Genomic DNA, 18,510 nt, shown 5'->3' with positions numbered 1-18,510 from the left:
TTTGGGGCTTATAGTCGCTTGACTAGCAAACCTCATTGTAGTCTGAGGCTTATAGTTTCTTAGTTAGCAAACCCCAATAGTTACCATGTACGTGGGTTAGAATTATGATATATGTGTTATAGTATATGATAGATGTTCATAGTTTATGTGTATGATTATGTTTCATGCTTGTAGTAGATTTTCCTTGCTGGGCATTAGGCTCATTCCTTTATGTTTTATATGTGTAGGAAAATAGTTATGGTGGCGGGAAGATTCTTGGCAGCTTGGGAATGTGTATTGAGGGAGAATGAAATCGGTGGACTGCGTGAACGATTTGAGGATGAAGTTGTTTAAGTCTTTTAAAATATGATTTTTATGTATTTTCGCACTTAATATTGTAACCATTTTATTTAAGATTTAAGTTATGCTCTATTTTATTTTCAAAACAATGGGATCCCATATCCTACTATGAATTTTATGTACTTTAACTCTTTACAGTTTTAATAAAGTTATGGTTATTTCATATATATGTTTTCTTAAGATTAGTGTCTGTGTATAATAGTTATTAATGGTCCAAAGTATAGAATAGTTGGGTCGTTGCAGTTGGTATCAAAGCAACGGTCCATTTACATGAAGTTCTCCTTGATACATACGCTCAAGCTCCGAATCTAACCGCCAATGTAAGTTGTTTATGTTATAGTTGTTAAGATTATGTGTTTTGTTAACGTTTTAGCCCTTATGTTTTTAGTTAAGAATATTTGTAAATTAGTTTATTTTTTCGTTATTTATTTTATTTATTATCTTTGCATTTATGATTGTACATAGTGAAAATTTTTTTTCCAAATAAATATCATTCTTATTTTTTAATGACATGTATGAGTTTGATTTTTTTTCTACAATCATAATAAATAATAAATTTAATAAATAATGACCAAGTTCGGTGAGGGTGGATACAATGGATCGGGTTCTATATTGAGAGTTTAGGGGGCCATAGTAGTGAGAACGATTTTACTGATCCCAGCCCTCCCTCAATATGGTTAACTTTGGAACAACGACGAGTTTCGAGCCTGAGAATTAAGTCATATAGGATGATTAGAAACATACTTAGTAAATTATAAAGATGGCTTATTTTTCTAAGTTTAGAAACAGACCCTAATCATAAAGAAGGCTTACATAATTTTTTCATAAGAAATCATAATTAGTAGGTCAGAGTTACGTTTGCTTAGATTAAGATTTGCCTTAGAGCCTATTAGGGTAAGTTCTAACATGTTCTCGACTGTTAGAACTTTGTTGAAGATGTCACTCAGAAGATTTGCTCGCAACAATGCCAATGCCTCAAGCGTTGCTCTTGAAACTTATGAATCCCCTCCAGTTCGCAGAAGGGGAAGGAGTGTAACCAATGCTGCTGCTAAAGAAAGAGCGCCACCACCGCCGGTTAACAACACTGCAGAAATTGCAAGACTACGACAACAAGTGGAGGAATTACTACAGCAACAGCGATTGCAGACTCAGCCTCCACCTCAGCCGCAACCACAGCCTCAGCAGATGGCTCAAGTACCCCATCAAGTAGATCCTTATGGGGCATGGCCAATGGCAAACTATGTGCCATACCCAGCTCAGCACATGGAGCCAATCTACGAGCGGTTTCGTAAGCAACACACTCCAAACTTTGAAGGGACAATAGGTCCCTTTGAAGCAGAAGAATGGCTCAGAAATGTAGAGCCGATCCTAGCGCATATGAATCTCGACAACGCAGAGCGCATATCCTACATTTCATCTCTGCTTAAGAAGGATGCTAGAATATGGTGGGACTTAGTTCAGCAGACTAACGATGTCGCCACCATGATATGGACAAGATTTGTGGAGCTGTTCCAGAAGAAGTATTACAACTCAGCAGTCATCGCTACAAGGGTCGAGGAGTTTGCTAGTTTGAAGCAGGGCAACTTAACGGTAGTAGAATATGCTCGGCAGTTCGACAGATTAGCCAAGTTTGCACCAGTGTTGGTTCCAACTGACTTTATGAGGGTGACCAAGTTCGTTAGAGGACTTAGACCAAAGATTGAATTATGGGTTATGTAACGCCCTGGGTAACCAAGACCATTACACTGTGTGTTTAAGAATAGTGCAAGACTTGCTAATCAAGTCATTTAAACAAACTGTGAATCTAAAGTCTTCAACTGGTCAGGAATAAAAGATTTTGGTCATAAACAAGTTATTTTCGTTGAAAATGAAAGTTTAATACATAGACTCTCAAAACAGGGTTTGGATGACATATTTACAAGATTCCAAAAGTTATAAACAACTCAAGCCACTCTAATGGAAAATTACGCATTTTAGGTTTCTGTCCCTGTACAATCCCTCGACCGTGGTGGCCGAGCCGCTGACAATGTACACCTCGCCCCTAGAGCTCTCCAACTCATGGTTGAGCCTACAAGCCCTTGCCATTACCTGCACCACGTAGCACCCGTGAGCCGAGGCCCAGCAAGAAAACGTAATAACATAGCATGATCAATATCAGTAACCAGATATTCCACAACACATAATCAAGAATTCAGCAACTCATAACATTCACCTACTCAGTGATAACAATCGACAAACTAACAATTTGTCATCCAGACAATCAACATATCACATCTATCAAATTGCAAATCATATGCATAATCAACAGTTTATTTCAATCACTACACAATACTTAGTGTCGGAACCCTTAGGCCGCTCCCTCTGTTTAACCCACTGTCTTCGGCTCAATTGGGCCGCCCCCAGTGTAATGCCCATTGACTCCGGCCAGCTTAACCGAGCTCAGTGATTAATAAGCTGTCCTCGGCTACCAGTGTCCGAGCCGCGCCATGTGCGCAAATATTATTTACGGCACCCTTAGGCCGTTTATCATATGTCCCATGGCATAATACCATCTATGACATCATACAGATATAGGGAGCTCTTAGTCCCATCACAATCACACAATAATGCATACCAATATAGGGAACACTTAGTCCCAACCTAACCACATAGTTGGGTGCAGTTTTCTTACCTTTAAATTTGCTAGCTTCATTCACTTGATCCTTGAGCACGATCCCTCTTGAGCCCTAGCGCACACCTAGTCACAGCCATAGGTCAGAATCATCACCCAACCTCAAGTCCATAACCTAGCCTCGGGACCAATCCCGAGCCCTCGGGAAGTCCTAATTCCACCAAACAGGGTGGTGGAATCGAACCCCGAACCCCCGGGCAAAAAACCTTGAAAATAACTCAAAAACCCCTTTCTATAAATAGGGTAGCGCTACAACGCTCTAAGGAGGGCGCTATAGCGCTACAAGCAAAACCAAAATGCCCAGAAAGCCCAAGCTTAGCGCTGTAGCGCCCAAAGGCTAGCGCTACAATGCTAGTTATAGACCAGCAACACTCTGTTTTCCCTTCTTCGATTTTCCTCGAACCAAAACCCCTTGGAACCCTTCCAACCCTCAACCACACGCAAAATTGAGTCTACCATCACCTATATCTCACCCCATACAACTCAATAACACAAGACTTAACCACATGCATCATCAAACTAGAAAAACAAACATTGAACCCAAGAACTGAAAGATTCAACCAGAAACTCAGAAACTTAGAACATCAAATCCAGAACTTGTTACCTTCTATGGAGGATTTCTACCTTAAGTTATCCCTAGCATCCAACCAGCCTCAAGCCCTTCAACTCCTCAAGTTCATATCCCTTTATTCCATCCAAAACTCAAGCTTAGAAACCATCTCATTAAAACTCAGAAAAACACATCAGGAAACCTTGAAACTTACCTTAATTGACTGGCTAAACCCTGATAGTTCTTCTAGCTTCGCCAAGGTCTTTAGCCCTAAGCTCCATCCTGAGCTTACCCTGGAATTACAGCTCCAAAACTCACAAAGAATGGTGAAGAGATGACCCAGCCGAAAGAGAGAGAGTAATAGCTTTTAGTGTTCTGTTTTTCTCTCCTTCCTTCTTCTTTTCTTTTCCTTAAGCTTCTGAGTCTATCTACAACTTCCACTAACACATAAAGGCAGATGTTACTTATCTCTTATAATCAAATGACCATATTGCCCTCCCAATGATAACTAAACCTTTAAATCACTCTAGGGGCATTTTGGTCATTATTCCCAATTCCCACTAATTCCTTCAGTGTCTTTAATATTTACCGCTTACTTTTCGATACCCGACTAGTCACCAATTATATTTCTCAATATCAAATCGTCCCCAATATATTCTCCAAATTCCCAGATACATCCCCAGGCTCACCCCAAGCCGAGTATAAATCCCCGCTGTGACGTTCCCGCTAAACCGCTTGTTAGGATCACCTCGAGTCACAAGCTGCTAACATATCCACATAATAATGTGGTCTCAACATTTATCACAGATATTTACATTTACGCCCTCAATGGGCCAAATTACCAGAATACCCTCATAACAAAATATACTCCTATGCATGCCTTTATCATCATATAATAGCACAATAAATCAATTATGGCCCTCCCGACCTCCTAATCAAGGTCCTAAACCTTATTAGGAAATTTGGGTCATTACAGGTTAAGCTTGCAAACTCGGGAAATACTACCTATGCCAATGTTCTAGAAACGGCAATAGAAGTATAAAGGATTCAGACGAATGTTAGTAAGGAGAAGAGGGATTAAACGATGGTTCCAGACAAAAGTCTTTGCGTTGACCCAGGGAGGAGCCCATGCTAGTAACAGGCAATTACAGGTCAGATTCCTATCCTCGATAGTATATGTTCTAGTATTGCTTGATTTGGGAGCAATATACTCGTATATCTCGTTAGGAATGATAGAGAAATTAGACAAACCTTGTAGAACTAGGTTTGTGACATAGTTGCCTTCGGGTGAATTAGTCCTATCATCACAGATAGTACGAGGCATACCGATCAAAATTGAGGATGTAGAACTAGAAGGAGACTTGATAGAACTGGAGATTAAAGATTTCGACATGATATTAGGAATGGACTGGCTAGCAAGGCATGGTGTAACCATCGATAGCAGACGTAAGTAAGTGATGTTTGAGAAATTTGACGGTCAGAAACGATGCTATATGGGAAAGGTTTTAGGATTACATATGTCGCTTATTTCATCACTCAAAGCTCAGAGGGTGATAGAAAAAGGAGTTCACACATTCTTAGCTAGCATTACACATATGGTAAAGGGAACACAACTAAATGTCAGAGATGTACATATTGTAAGGGAATTTCCAGAGGTATTTCCTAACGACTTGCCAGGATTGCCACTGACACGGGAAATTGACTTCACAATCGAATTAGTACCGGACATCGAGCCTACCTCCAAGGCACCATACCGGATGGCTCCTACCAAACTCAAGGAGTTAAAGATGTAGTTATAAGAACTCTTAGACTTGGGTTTCATTAGAATGAGCCATTCACTATGGGGAGCACAGGTACTGTTTGTGAAGAAGAAGGATGGAAGCATGCAGATGTGTATAGATTACCGTGAGCTGAATAAGGTGACAATTAAGAATAAGTACCTGCTACCTCGAATTGACGACTTGTTTTTATCAACTTTGAGGAGCGACCGTGTTTTCAAAGATTGATCTACGGCCTGGGTATCATCAGCTCAAGGTACAAGAAGAGGATATTCCCAAGACGGATTTTAGAACTCGTTATGGACATTATGAGTCTCTAGTTATGTCTTTTGGTCTTACCAACGCTCCAGCCGCATTTATATTTAATGAATAGGGTCTTTAAGGACCACTTGGATAAATTCGTCGTAGTTTTCATCGACGACATCTTGGTGTACTCAAAGGATAAAGTCGAGCACGAGAAACATTTAAGGTTAATCTTGCTACGACTGAAGGAGCATCAGCTTTACGCCAAGTTCAAGAAGTGTGAATTTTGGCTTTCACAAGTAGCATTTCTCGGCCACATAGTATCCAAGGACGAGATTGTTGTAAACCCATCTAAAGTAGAGGTCGGGAAGGATTGGCCAAGACCAAAGAACGCATCTGAAGTAAGGAGCTTTCTAGGACTAGCAGGTTATTATAGGAGGTTCGTAGAGGGCTTTTCTAAGATAGCCACTCCACTCACCAGCCTGACCTGGAAACAACAAAGATTCAACTGGAATGATAGATATGAAGAAAGCTTCCAGTTGCTTAAGGACAAGTTGTGCTCAGCACCAACACTCTGTGTACCGACACCCAACGATAAGTTCATAGTCTACTGCGATGCATCGAAGCAAGGGTTGGGTTGCGTGCTGATGCAGAATGACAAGGTGATAGCCTATGGCTCACGACAGCTAAAGGAGTATGAGCAATGCTATCCAATGCATGATATGGAGTTGGCAGCAGTGGTCTTTGCGTTGAAAATCTGGCGCCATTATCTTTACGGAGAACGGTGCGAGATTTATACGGACCACAAAAGTTTAAAGTAATTCTTTACTCAGAAGGAGCTCAATATGAGGCAACGCAGGTGGTTAGAGCTAGTGAAGGATTACGACTGCGAAATCTTATACCACCCGGGAAAGGCAAACATAGTTGCCAATGTGCTAAGTAGGAAGAGTTATGGAAGTTTAGCAGCATTAGCCGAAATGGGAAAGTCGCTACAGCAAGAGCTGATTAGAGCCAGAATAGAAATAGTTGTCGGTAAGCTGGCTAATTTGTCTATCCAGTCAAATCTGCTAGAAGATATCCGGGTTGGGCAAGGGCATGACGACACACTAGCGGCACATATGGATGCAGTCAGAGAAGGCAAGGCCACATATTTCTCAATATCAAGTCAAGGATTATTGAGATATAAGGATCGGGTATGCGTGCCAGATAATCAAGGGATTAAGATGGCGATTCTAGAAGAAGCGCACGGTACCCCGTACTCAGTTCACCCAGGGTCGACCAAGATGACTCGCGACATCAAGGCAATCTATTGGTGGCCAGGGATGAAGAAGGACATAGCGGAGTTTGTGTCTAAGTGTCTAGTATGCCAGCAAGTGAAAGCAGAACATCAGTGGCATGCAGGCTTATTGCAACCACTTAGCATTCCAAAATGGAAATGGGATGATATAGCCATAGATTTCGTGGCGGGTTTGCCACGAACAAGTAAGCAGCATGATTCGGCTTGGATAGTAATAGATAGACTAACCAAGTCGGCTCATTTCCTGCCTGTTAAGACTTCATACACGGCAGACCAATATGCATATATCTATGTCCAAGAGATAGTACAGTTGCATGGAATCCCCAAGACAATAGTGTCGGATAGAGGATCGGTGTTTACATTGAGATTTTGGAGAAGTTTACAATGAGCCATGGGTACTAAGTTAAGTCTTAGTACATCTTTTCATCCTCAGACAGATGGTCAGTCCAAGCATACAATTCAAATTTTAGAGCATATGCTACGCGCTTGTGTACTTGATTTCGGAGGATCATGGGATAAGTACTTGCCGCTAATAGAGTTCTCCTACAATAATAGCTATCAGTCAACGATCGGCATAGCACCTTATGAGTTACTTTATGGGAGAAGGTGCTGATCACCGTTGCATTGGGACGAAGTAGGAGAAAGGCAGCTTCTCGGTCCCGAAGCTGTTAGAAAAGCTCAAGAAGTAGTAGCGCTAATTAGACAGCATATGCTTGCTGCTCAAAGCCGACAGAAAAGCTATGCGGATGCCAAGTGATGCGATGTGGAATTCAAAGTCAGAGATCAAGTTTTCCTGAAGATATCTCCTATGAAAGGTGTGAAGCGATTTGGGAAGAAATGCAAACTTAGTCTCCGATTTATAGGTCCTTTTAAGATATTGGACAAAGTGGGAGCAGTTGCGTATAGACTAGCCCTACTGCCAGCCCTAGCAGATAGCCACAACATGTTCCACATCTCAATGCTACGAAAGTATGTGTCAGACCCATCTCATGTCCTCAAGTACGATACAATAGCACTCCATAATGACTTGAGTTACGAGGAACGACCGGTTAGCATCCTGGATAGAGGGGTAAAGCAATTACGGTCCAAGAGTATTCTGATAGTCAAAGTTCTATGGAGTAATAGTTCTGAACATGAGGCAACGTGGGAGTTGGAGGAAGACATGCGAGGCCGGTATCCGGAATTATTTGGTAAGTAAATTTCGAGGACGAAATTCTTTTTAGTAGGAGAGAATTGTAGAGTCCAAGAAATTTACTTAGCTAGTTAGATAGTAGTAGTAATAGTAATAGCTAGTAGTAGTTATAGTGTGTTTAATACTGTGGATTTTGGTTCAAGACGGGACTTAGTTGGAAACTCCTAACAATAGTTATGGATTTTATAAGTTTAACCCATAGTTTAAGAATATTAATAATAACATAAGGTTTGATTAATATTGTTGGTTATTAATATGATAATTATTATAACCTAAGGTTTAGATAGAGCCAATAAGAATATGACACTTTTCATGAGCATGGTTATTCCTAAGAGCCAATAGGATTATGACACTTGTCATATGCATGATTATTTTGGAATTACTATTTTAATGATAAAATAAGGAAAATAGGATAGTTCTTATGTGATATGTGCTATGTTTATGTAAGATGTTATGATTATGCTATAGTATGATTTTATGTGTATGATATATGTATGTTTGGGGCTTATAGTTGTTATATAGCAAACCCTATCACATTTATGTTTTGGGGCTTATAGTTACTATATAGCAAACCCCAATAGTTATATGTTTTTGGGGCTTATAGTCGCTTGACTAGCAAACCTCATTATAGTCTAAGGCTTATAGTTGCTTAGTTAGCAAACCCTAATAATTACCATGTACGTGGGTTAGAATTATGATATATGTGTTATAGTATATGATAGATGTTCATAGTTTATGTGTATGATTATGTTTCATGCTTGTAGTAGATTTTCCTTGCTGAGCATTAGGCTCATTCCTTTATGTTTTATATGTGCAGGAAAATAGTTATGGCGGCGGGAAGATTCTTGGCAGCTTGGGAATGTGTATTGAGGGAGAATGAAATTGGTGGACTGCGTGAACGATTCGAGGATGAAGTTGTTTAAGTCTTTTAAATTATGATTTTTATGTATTTACGCACTTAATATTGTAACCATTTTATTTAAGATTTAAGTTATGCTCTATTTTATTTTCAAAACAATGGGATCCCATATCCTACTATGAATTTTATGTATTTTAACTCTTTACAGTTTTAATAAAGTTATGGTTATTTCATATATATGTTTTCTTAAGATTAGTGTCTGTGTATAGTAGTTATTAATGGTCCAAAGTCTAGAATAGTTGGGTCGTTACACCAGGATAGACCAGATTAGTCTGTGAGTTTCTGGATGTGTTTCTAGAGGATCTGTCAGGGTTACCTCCACACAGGAAGATAGAGTTTGTGATTGAACTGGCACCAGGGATAGAGCCAGTGTCTATGGCACCTTATAGGATGGCTCCGACAGAGCTGAAGGAACTAAAGGTTTAATTATAGGAGTTACTAGACTTGGGTTTTATCAGGTCTAGTTTTTCGCCATGGGGTGCACTAGTCCTCTTCATGAAGAAGAAAGATGGTTCTCTAAGGATGTGGATCGATTATAGAGAACTGAACAAATTGACTATCAGGAACAGTTATCCTCTGCCAAGGATTGATGATCTGTTTGATCAGTTACAGAGTAGGATGGTATTCTCCAAGATAGATCTTCGATCTAGTTATCATTAGTTGAGGATCAGGGAGTAGGACATATCAAAGACAGCTTTTCGCACCAAGTATGGGCATTATGAGTTTTCGTTGATGTCATTTGGACTGACTAATGCCCCAGCAACATTTATGGATCTGATGAACAGGGTGTTCAAAGATTACCTAGATTGGTTCGTGATCGTCTTTATCGATGATATACTGGTATACTCTCAGTCAGAGACAGAACACGAGCATCATCTCAGATTGGTACTACAAAGGCTGAGAGAGCACATGTTGTATGCGAAATTCAAGAAGTGCGAGTTCTGGTTTCCACAGGTGACTTTATTATTTCACATAGTCAGTAAGGATGGAATTATGGTGGATCTAGTGAAGATTGAGGCAGTCAGAGATTGGTCAAGGCCGAAGAACGCTTCAAAAATTAAAAGTTTCTTGGGATTGGCAGGTTATTACAGACACTTTGTGGAGGGGTTTTCCAAGATTGTGTCACCACTGACAGAGTTGACCCGCAAGAATCAGAGGTCATATGGTCATATAGGTGTGAGGACAGTTTCTAGAGACTGAAGAAGAATTTGATCACCACCCTAGTTCTGAGTCTTCCTACAGATCTGGACAAGTTTGTGGTTTATTGTGATGCCTCGAGGTAGGGCCTAGGTTGTGTCCTTATGCAGGCAGGGAAGGTGATTGCCTATGCATCGCGTCAGCTGAAGGAGTATGAAAAGATGTACCCTACACATGATCTGGAACTTGCAGCAGTATTTTTTACATTGAAGGTGTGGTGACACTACTTATATGGTGAGAAGTGCGTGATATTCATAGATCACGAGAGTTTGAAATACCTCTTCACTAGAAGGATTTGAACATGAGGCAGAGATGTTGGTTAGAGCTGGTGAAATATTATGATTGTGAGATCCTCTATCACCCAGGGAAAGCCAATGTGGTAGCAGATGCCTTAAGCCAGAAGGGTCTGGGACAGTTGTATAGTGCTAGGCAAATATCTAGGGAGTTGGCAAAGGATATGACTAGAGCAAGTATTGAGCTAGTGGTGGGCAAATTAGCAAACGTCACCCTGCAGTCTACTCTTTTGGAGAGGATCAAGGAGAAGTAGTTAAGTGATCTACAATTGGGGAAAATCAGAGGGGACGTCCTAGCTAGAGTACCTAAGGACTACACAGTGTCATGCATGGGCTTATTGAGATTCAAGGATCAGATATGTGTTCTGATGGACACTAGGGTTAGACAGGAGATTTTGGATAAATCTCATACTGCCCCTTATTCTGTACATCCAGGCACCATGAAGATGTATCGGATGTGAGATCACTATTTTGGTGGCCTGGGATGAAGAAGGATGTGACCGAATATGTGGCTAAGTACTTGACATGTCAACAGGTCAAGGCTCAGAACCAGAGACCAGTAGTGCTGTTGCAGCCTATGGATATCCCAGAGTGGAAATGGGAGGACATCATGATGGATTTCGTGGTATGATTGCCCAGGATAGTGGGCCATCATGATTCAATCTGGGTCATTATAGACCAGTATATGAAATCATCTTACTTTCTACCAGTGAAAACAAATTACACGGTTGACCAGCATGAGAAAGATAGTTCACCTTCATGGGACTCCGAGGTATATCGTGTTTAATAGGGACCCTATCTTTACTTCCAAGTTTTGGGGAAGTTTGCAGAAGATGATGAGTACACAGCTGAAGTTCAGTACATCTTATCATCCTCAGACCAATGGTCATTCTGAGAGGACTATCCAGATACTGGAGGACATGCTGAGAACATGTGTATTGGACTTTTAAGGGTCCTGGAGTTAATATTTGCCTCTGATAGAGTTTTCCTAAAATAACAGCTATCAGTGGACTTTTGGAGTGGCGCCTTATGAGATGTATGGTAGGAAGTGCAGATCACCTATTCATTGGGATAAGATGGGTGAGAGGAAATAATTTGGGTCCTGAGGCAGTTTAGAGGACCACTGAGGCTATTGAAAAGATTAGAGCTCAGATGTTCGCGTCTCATAGTAGAAAGAAGAGTTATTCAGACCCAAAGCGGAGGAATGTGGAGTTCCAAGTGGGAAACTATGTCTTCCTTAGGGTTTCACCACTGAGAAGGGTGAAGATATTTGGGAAGAAGGGCAAGCTGAGCCCTAGGTTTGTTGGACCATTTGAGATCCTGGAGAGGATCGATAAGGTGGCTTATAGGTTGGCCTTAACCCCTGCATTGTCTAGTGTGCACAACATATTTCATATTTCCATGCTGAGGAAGTATGTATCAAATGGGACTCATGCGTTGAGTTACGAGGATCTGGAACTAGAGACAGATTTATCCTATGAGGAGCAGTCAATTCAGATCTTAGACAGGAGGGATAAGCATCTAAAGAACAAGACTATACCTTTAGTTAAAGTATTATGGAGGAACAGCAAGGTCGAGGAAGCGACTTGGGAGCTGGAGGCAGATTTGCAGAATCAGTATCCCGAGCTGTTCAGGTAAAATTTCGAGGACGAAATTCCTGTAAAGAGGGGATAGTTGTAACATCCCAAATTCCCTAATATCTCCTTGATTGGGGGGCCAAGAGGGCAATAACTGGTTTATTGTATTATTATGTGTAAATATGCATGATTATGTGAGTTATATTATTATATGACTGTATTTGCATGCATGTGGGTCCGTTTTTTATTAGAAGGACATTTTAGTAATTTTGGCCTATTGAGGGCATATTTGTATACTTATGTGTTTATAGATTTAGACCACATTATTATGTGGATATATTTGAGCTATTCGACGCGAGGCGATCCTAGAAAGCAAGTTAGCGGTTTAGTCATAACGGGGTCTAGTACCCAGCTCGGGGTGAGCCTAGGGGTAATTTGATAATTTGGTACATTATCAGAATTGATCGGGTAATGGGAAATTATTTGGTAACTATTCAAGGATATTGGAAGTAACGACAATTATAAAGCGTTAATTATGATTAACGGGATATGTGACAAATGACAAAATTGCCCTTGAAGGGCAATTGAGAGAGAGAGATTTGGCCCTAGGGGAATTTAGTTCATTTTGAGCCAAGTTAGTGACTTAGTCACTCTTTCCTTTAGCTAAAGGAAAGCAAAAACAAAGTAAACAAACACAAGTAGCTCTATCTCTCTCTCTCACTCGGTTCTCTCTCTCTAGTATTGACTTGGTTTTGGGGCAAAGCAAGTGAGATTCAAGGCTTGGAAGCTTGAGGTTGGTGCAGTTGATGTTCTTGAGACTAGGATTGGGTTAGCTGCAGCTAGGAGGATTTAATTCACAGTTTAGGTAAGCTATAGACTCTATTTTAAATTGAATTATGTTTTTGTTTATGGTGGTCTTGAGCTTTGAGGCTCAAGGTATTGGATTTGAGTTTTAGAGGGGTTTTGAGTGAGTTTGGTCATGGGTTTTGTTGATGGTTTGATGTTGATGTTGTACTGGGATTTAGTTCTGGCTTTGGTTATGAGTTGGGGTGATTTTTTTGTTAGGTTTGGCTGAAGAAAAATGGGGAAAATCTAGGTTCGAATGGGTCGCGATGCAACTCGTGTGAACCCAGGGCCCAAGAGGGGTTTCTGTTTCAGGGGTGCGTTGCGACTCTTAGGGGCAAGTCGTGACCCATGTCTTGAATTCTAGACAAGGGGCTTTCTATTCTGGGAGGCGCGCCGCGACCCTTAGAATCAAGTCGCAGCCCACCTAGGCAACTTTGGCCAAGATAGGTTTTGAGTAACGAGAACTCAAACCTAAGGGCTCGGGATCGATTGTACTACCTGGTTGAGTAGAATTCGAGGTCGTGAAGGCTAGGACTTAGTTTGGAAGCCTTTATTTACTTGATATTGATGAATATCATTTATTTGGTTATGACTAGGATACCGTTAAGGCTCGGGAAAGGATCATGCTCGAGGGTTGTTCTTATTATTACATTGTACTTGGACTCGAGGTAAGAAAATTGCACCCAATACGTGATATATGTGGGTATGGCTTGGCCCAGTTGTTGATTATAACTATGAATAGGGCTCAGGCCCCTAAGAATGAATGCAATTGAGTTATGTTTGTGCTTGTGATTAAATATGTTTGAATGCTCCATTTTTTGGCTAAGTGTTATATGATTGTTTGCATGGTCTGCGTAGTTAAGGTTTAGCCCCGTTAAGGAACATGGTTATTACTATGTTTGTATTTAATTAATTGTGCTATATAATTAATGTGTATGCATACTTGTATTGTCTTAAGTATGTTTATCTGTATCTGTATCTGAATACCTGGTTCAGAACTTCACTTATTAGTCAAGGGCAGCAATAACGCGCTGGTCAAAAGGCTTAGGCCCAATCAGGGACGTACTATTACGTTGGCCGACCCTATGGTCGTTGGAAAACAAAGCGCTTGGCTAGCTTTATGGCTAGTTATTCAAAGCTAAGGGCAAGGGCCCTAGGTGACTCTATTGTCACATAGCTAGGGCATAGGGCCCCAGATTGACTCTATGGTCATCTATTCAGAACAACGGGCCCCAAAATGATAATTTATTTGTAATTGTATGCATGCATGAGTAGGTTATTACTGCTGGGCATGCTAGATATGTATTTGGAATTTGTATTTACTGTTCATGCACATGTTTAAGTTTTCTTGCTGAGATTTGGCTCAAGGGTGCTATGTGGTGCAGGTAAGGGAAAAGGAAAGCTAGACCAGCCATGAGTTGGAGAGCTTCGGTGGCATCGTGTACATATGCAGCTGCTCATCCACCACGACCGAGGATATCTCAGAGGAACTAGGGTTGTATCCCTTATTTTGCCGCTTAGGCCGGCTGGTTGTTACTTTTGATTTATATATACCCTTTTAAACATCTGTTTGTAACATTTTGGGATCCCATGTATGTATTAAACTTTTAAATGAAAAGTCAACGGTTTCTTTGACCAAAATTTTTAACCCTAACCCTTGACATTAACCTTAGTTACACGTTTATGACCAAATGAATTGATTAGCAAGTCTGTCACTATTTAAAGTATACAGTGTAACAGTCCCGGATTAGGAGGACGTTACAATCGACATTTCCTACAACGCCGCCTGACATGGGCGAATGTGCCCCGTATCTTAACATGGTCAGATACCTGTTCCCCATGAAGTTGGTGGGTAGCTATCTGCAAATGGGCCCCATGCAATCCGCCTAGGTCCATGGTCTTTGTTAGTGCATCCATATGTAATTAATTAGCATTTTACTCCCCAAATAATGGGGGAATGTGTATTAAATGTTCATTAAGGGCATTAATGACCCAGGCCTCTAGAAATAAGGCTGAGGTATCTCCTTGTAAAAGGTTCAGAATTATGGCTAGTTAAGAAATTGTAAACTCAGAGCAATATATACGATGCTTGAGATTCTATTGGAGCTTGCTCAAACAAGCTTCAAACTCACTAATACCAAAGACTCGTTGTAACGTCCTGGATAACCAAGACTGTTACACTGTGTGTTTAAAATAGTGCAAGACTCGCTAATCAAGTCGTTTGAACATAAATGTGTTTCTAAAGTCATGTGACAGGTTAGGGTTAAAAGATTTTGATCGTAAATTGGTTGATTTTCATTAAAATAAGTGTTTGATACATGGGATCCCAAAAATAAGGTTTACATGGCGGATACAACCCACAAAAGTTAATACAACAGTAGCCAGTCTAAATGGCAAAATAAAAATTTGAGCTCTAGTCCATGTAATTCCCTTGGCTGTGGCAGTCGAGCAGTTGCCAATATACACTCTGCCCCTAAAGCTCTCCAACTCATGGTTGGTCCAGCTTTCCCTTGCCTTTACCTGCACCACATAGCACCCGTGAGCCAAGGCTCCGCAAGAAAACCATAATCAACAAGCATAAACAACAACAGAATATACATATCAAATTTTAGATCAATCAGTTCAATTAACACCAGAATACAAGTGCTAAACTAGGCAGTGATAATAGTTCAATCCAAACATATAAATCAACCTTAATACAGTTGAATAGGGGTCGACGCCCTTAGGTCGAGCCCTCTGGTTATTTAGCTGATCCTGACTCGCTTAGGCCGAGCTGCGTACAGTACGCTCAACATCAGCCCTGGCTCCCTTAGGCTGTATTTTCACATCACACATAACAGATCTACAAGTTACAGAACACATATGTTCATTTACAGGGAATCTCAATCCCATTCACAACTTGGGTGCAGTTTTCTTACCTCGAGTCTCGAGCGAAGGATGTAAAGTGGTCCCGAGCACGATCCTCAATTTCGAGCCTTAACGGTAACCCTAGTCACAAGCGACAATTGGTAACTATCAAAATCTAATCCAATTAAATTCTTTGGAATCAAATACTATCCTCCGGGACCTCAAATTCTACTAAACCGAGTAGTAAAATGTGTCCCGAGCACGTAGGTTTAAGTCCCCAAACCTCCCTTAGCCTAAAAACCAAACTTGGCTATGACTGACTAGGATGGTCGCAACCTGGCCCTAAGGGTCGTGGCACGCCTCAAGTAAAAGGCACTAGCCTCTTGCTCCAAGGGGGACGCGGGCTGCGACTTGCCCTTTAGGGCCACGGTGCGCCCACAAGTCAGCAAGCCCCCCAGGGCCTTATGCGGACCGCAGCGCCCATGAACTGGGTCACGGTGCGCCCCCGTGAACCCTGAAATCCCTGTGTTTTCTGCTTATTTCCCCAGCTCACAGCCCTAGAATTTGATCCCAAACATGTACTCAAACCAAACTAGGTTCAGAACTCCCAATATTACCTCATAAACAATAAACAAACAACCTATAACACTAGTTCAATCTCCCTTAAATCCCAAATTCAGAAACCAACCCAAGTGCCCCTAAACAAATCCAAACCCAACTAGAAATCAACAATTAGAATCTAATGTCTTACCTCGGTTGATAGCTTAACTCCTCAGCAATTCCTTGACCGTTCCTAGATTAGTTTCCCCTAGATTTCCAACTCAATTCCCAGTTTTTCCCTTCATAAATCTCTTCAGCTTCAAGGCACAAGAGAGGGAGAGAGAGTGAACGTGTAAGAGAGAAAGAGAGAGCTGGGGAGTGTTCTAATATGTTCTAGCCCAGTCTAATTCTTCCTAACTATATCTCTTTAATTAAAGTGTCCAAAATTCCCCTTATACTATCCCAACCTCCTAATTTCCCTTAAGGGAAAAATGTTCATTAACCCCAATTCCAGCTAATTCCTCGAGTCATCCTACAAATTCCCAATTAATCTTGGCATGCCCCAACCAACTACCAAATACTTACTCGTTACTCGATAAATCCCAAATATATGTTAAGTTTCCCAAAATACCCCTAGGCTCACCCCGAGCCGGATATTAAACCCCGCCGTGACTATTCTGCTCACTAGGATCGTCTCGAGCTGAATACTGCAAATATATCCACATAATAATGTGGTCTCAACCAGTTAACACATATAATCGCATTCATGCTCTCAACGGGCAAAAATTACAAATATGCCCTTATAAACAAGAATGGGCCCACATGCATATTTAATACTCATAAACATGCATACAAATATAGTCATATTATCATATAAAGCATGCATGCCACATAGTCACACATTTAATCAATAAACCACACATATATCCAATTATGCCCTCTCGACACGCTAATCAAGGCACTAAATCCTAATAGCATTTTTGGGACGTTACAACTATCCCCTCCTTCTGAGAATTTCTTCCTCGAAATTTACTTGAATAACTCGGGATACTAATCCCGCATAGCAGACTCTAGCTCCTAGGTCACTTCTTTAACCTTGTTATTCCTTCACAACACTTTGACTAAAAGAATCGTCTTGTTCCTCAAAAATTTATCCTTCCTATTTAGGATCTGAATGTTGGGAATTGTGCCTTGAAAGCATATGTAGTAGACATTGTTTTAAGAAATAAATAAATAAATTGAATTTGTTATGCATATATTTTATGGACTATAGTATTCTGTGATAATATTAAGTAAATATCAGAAAAATTCCCAAGTTCATATATGTGATCTCAACCACGTATTGGTACGGGAGGATTGTGTTTGAGATAAATGAACTTGAATAGTTCGCAGTAAAATAAAGTTATGGAATATTTAGATTAATTACTGCAAGTACGGTCCACTAGTATTATGAATACATGTGATCTAGATCTGGATTACTAGTGTAGTAGGACACTTTAGTGGAGGTACTTTATATATTAGAGAATATATAGAACTGGACCAGATATGTTTAATAATACTTGGTTAAATACCGTTTTGAAGTATTAATTAAACACATCAACTGATGATCATATACAAATAGATCTTAATCCTGAAGTTACTATGAACTCATGTTTATGTTATATGAGTTCTTTGATTCACTCGTTAGGATCTGTCAGAATGATCAGGCTAGAAACTTTTGTTTTGGGAACTCATTAATGTAAATGGCTGGGGACATAGTATACAGATATAGAATCTATACCTTCTCGTAAGAGATATCAGAAAAATTCCCAAGTTCATATATGTGATCTCAACCACGTATTGGTACGGGAGGATTGTGTTTGAGATAAATGAACTTGAATAGTTCGCAGTAAAATAAAGTTATGGAATATTTAGATTAATTACTGCAAGTACGGTCCATTAGTATTATGAATACATGTGATCTAGATCTGGATTACTAGTGTAATAGGACATTTTAGTGGAGGTACTTTATATATTAGAGAATATATAGAACTGGACTAGATATGTTTATTAATACTTGGTTAAATACCGTTTCGAAGTATTAATTAAACACATCAACTGATGATCATATACAAATAGATCTTAATCCTGAAGTTACTATGAACTCATGTTTATGTTATATGAGTTCTTTGATTCACTCGTTAGGGTCTGTAAGAGATTGAATAATGGTTCTCTTAAGGGT

The sequence above is a fragment of the Humulus lupulus genome, chromosome 7 (assembly GCF_963169125.1).
Source record: "Humulus lupulus chromosome 7, drHumLupu1.1, whole genome shotgun sequence".
Taxonomy (NCBI): Eukaryota; Viridiplantae; Streptophyta; class Magnoliopsida; order Rosales; family Cannabaceae; genus Humulus; species Humulus lupulus.
Note: the sequence above shows the minus strand (reverse complement) of the source record.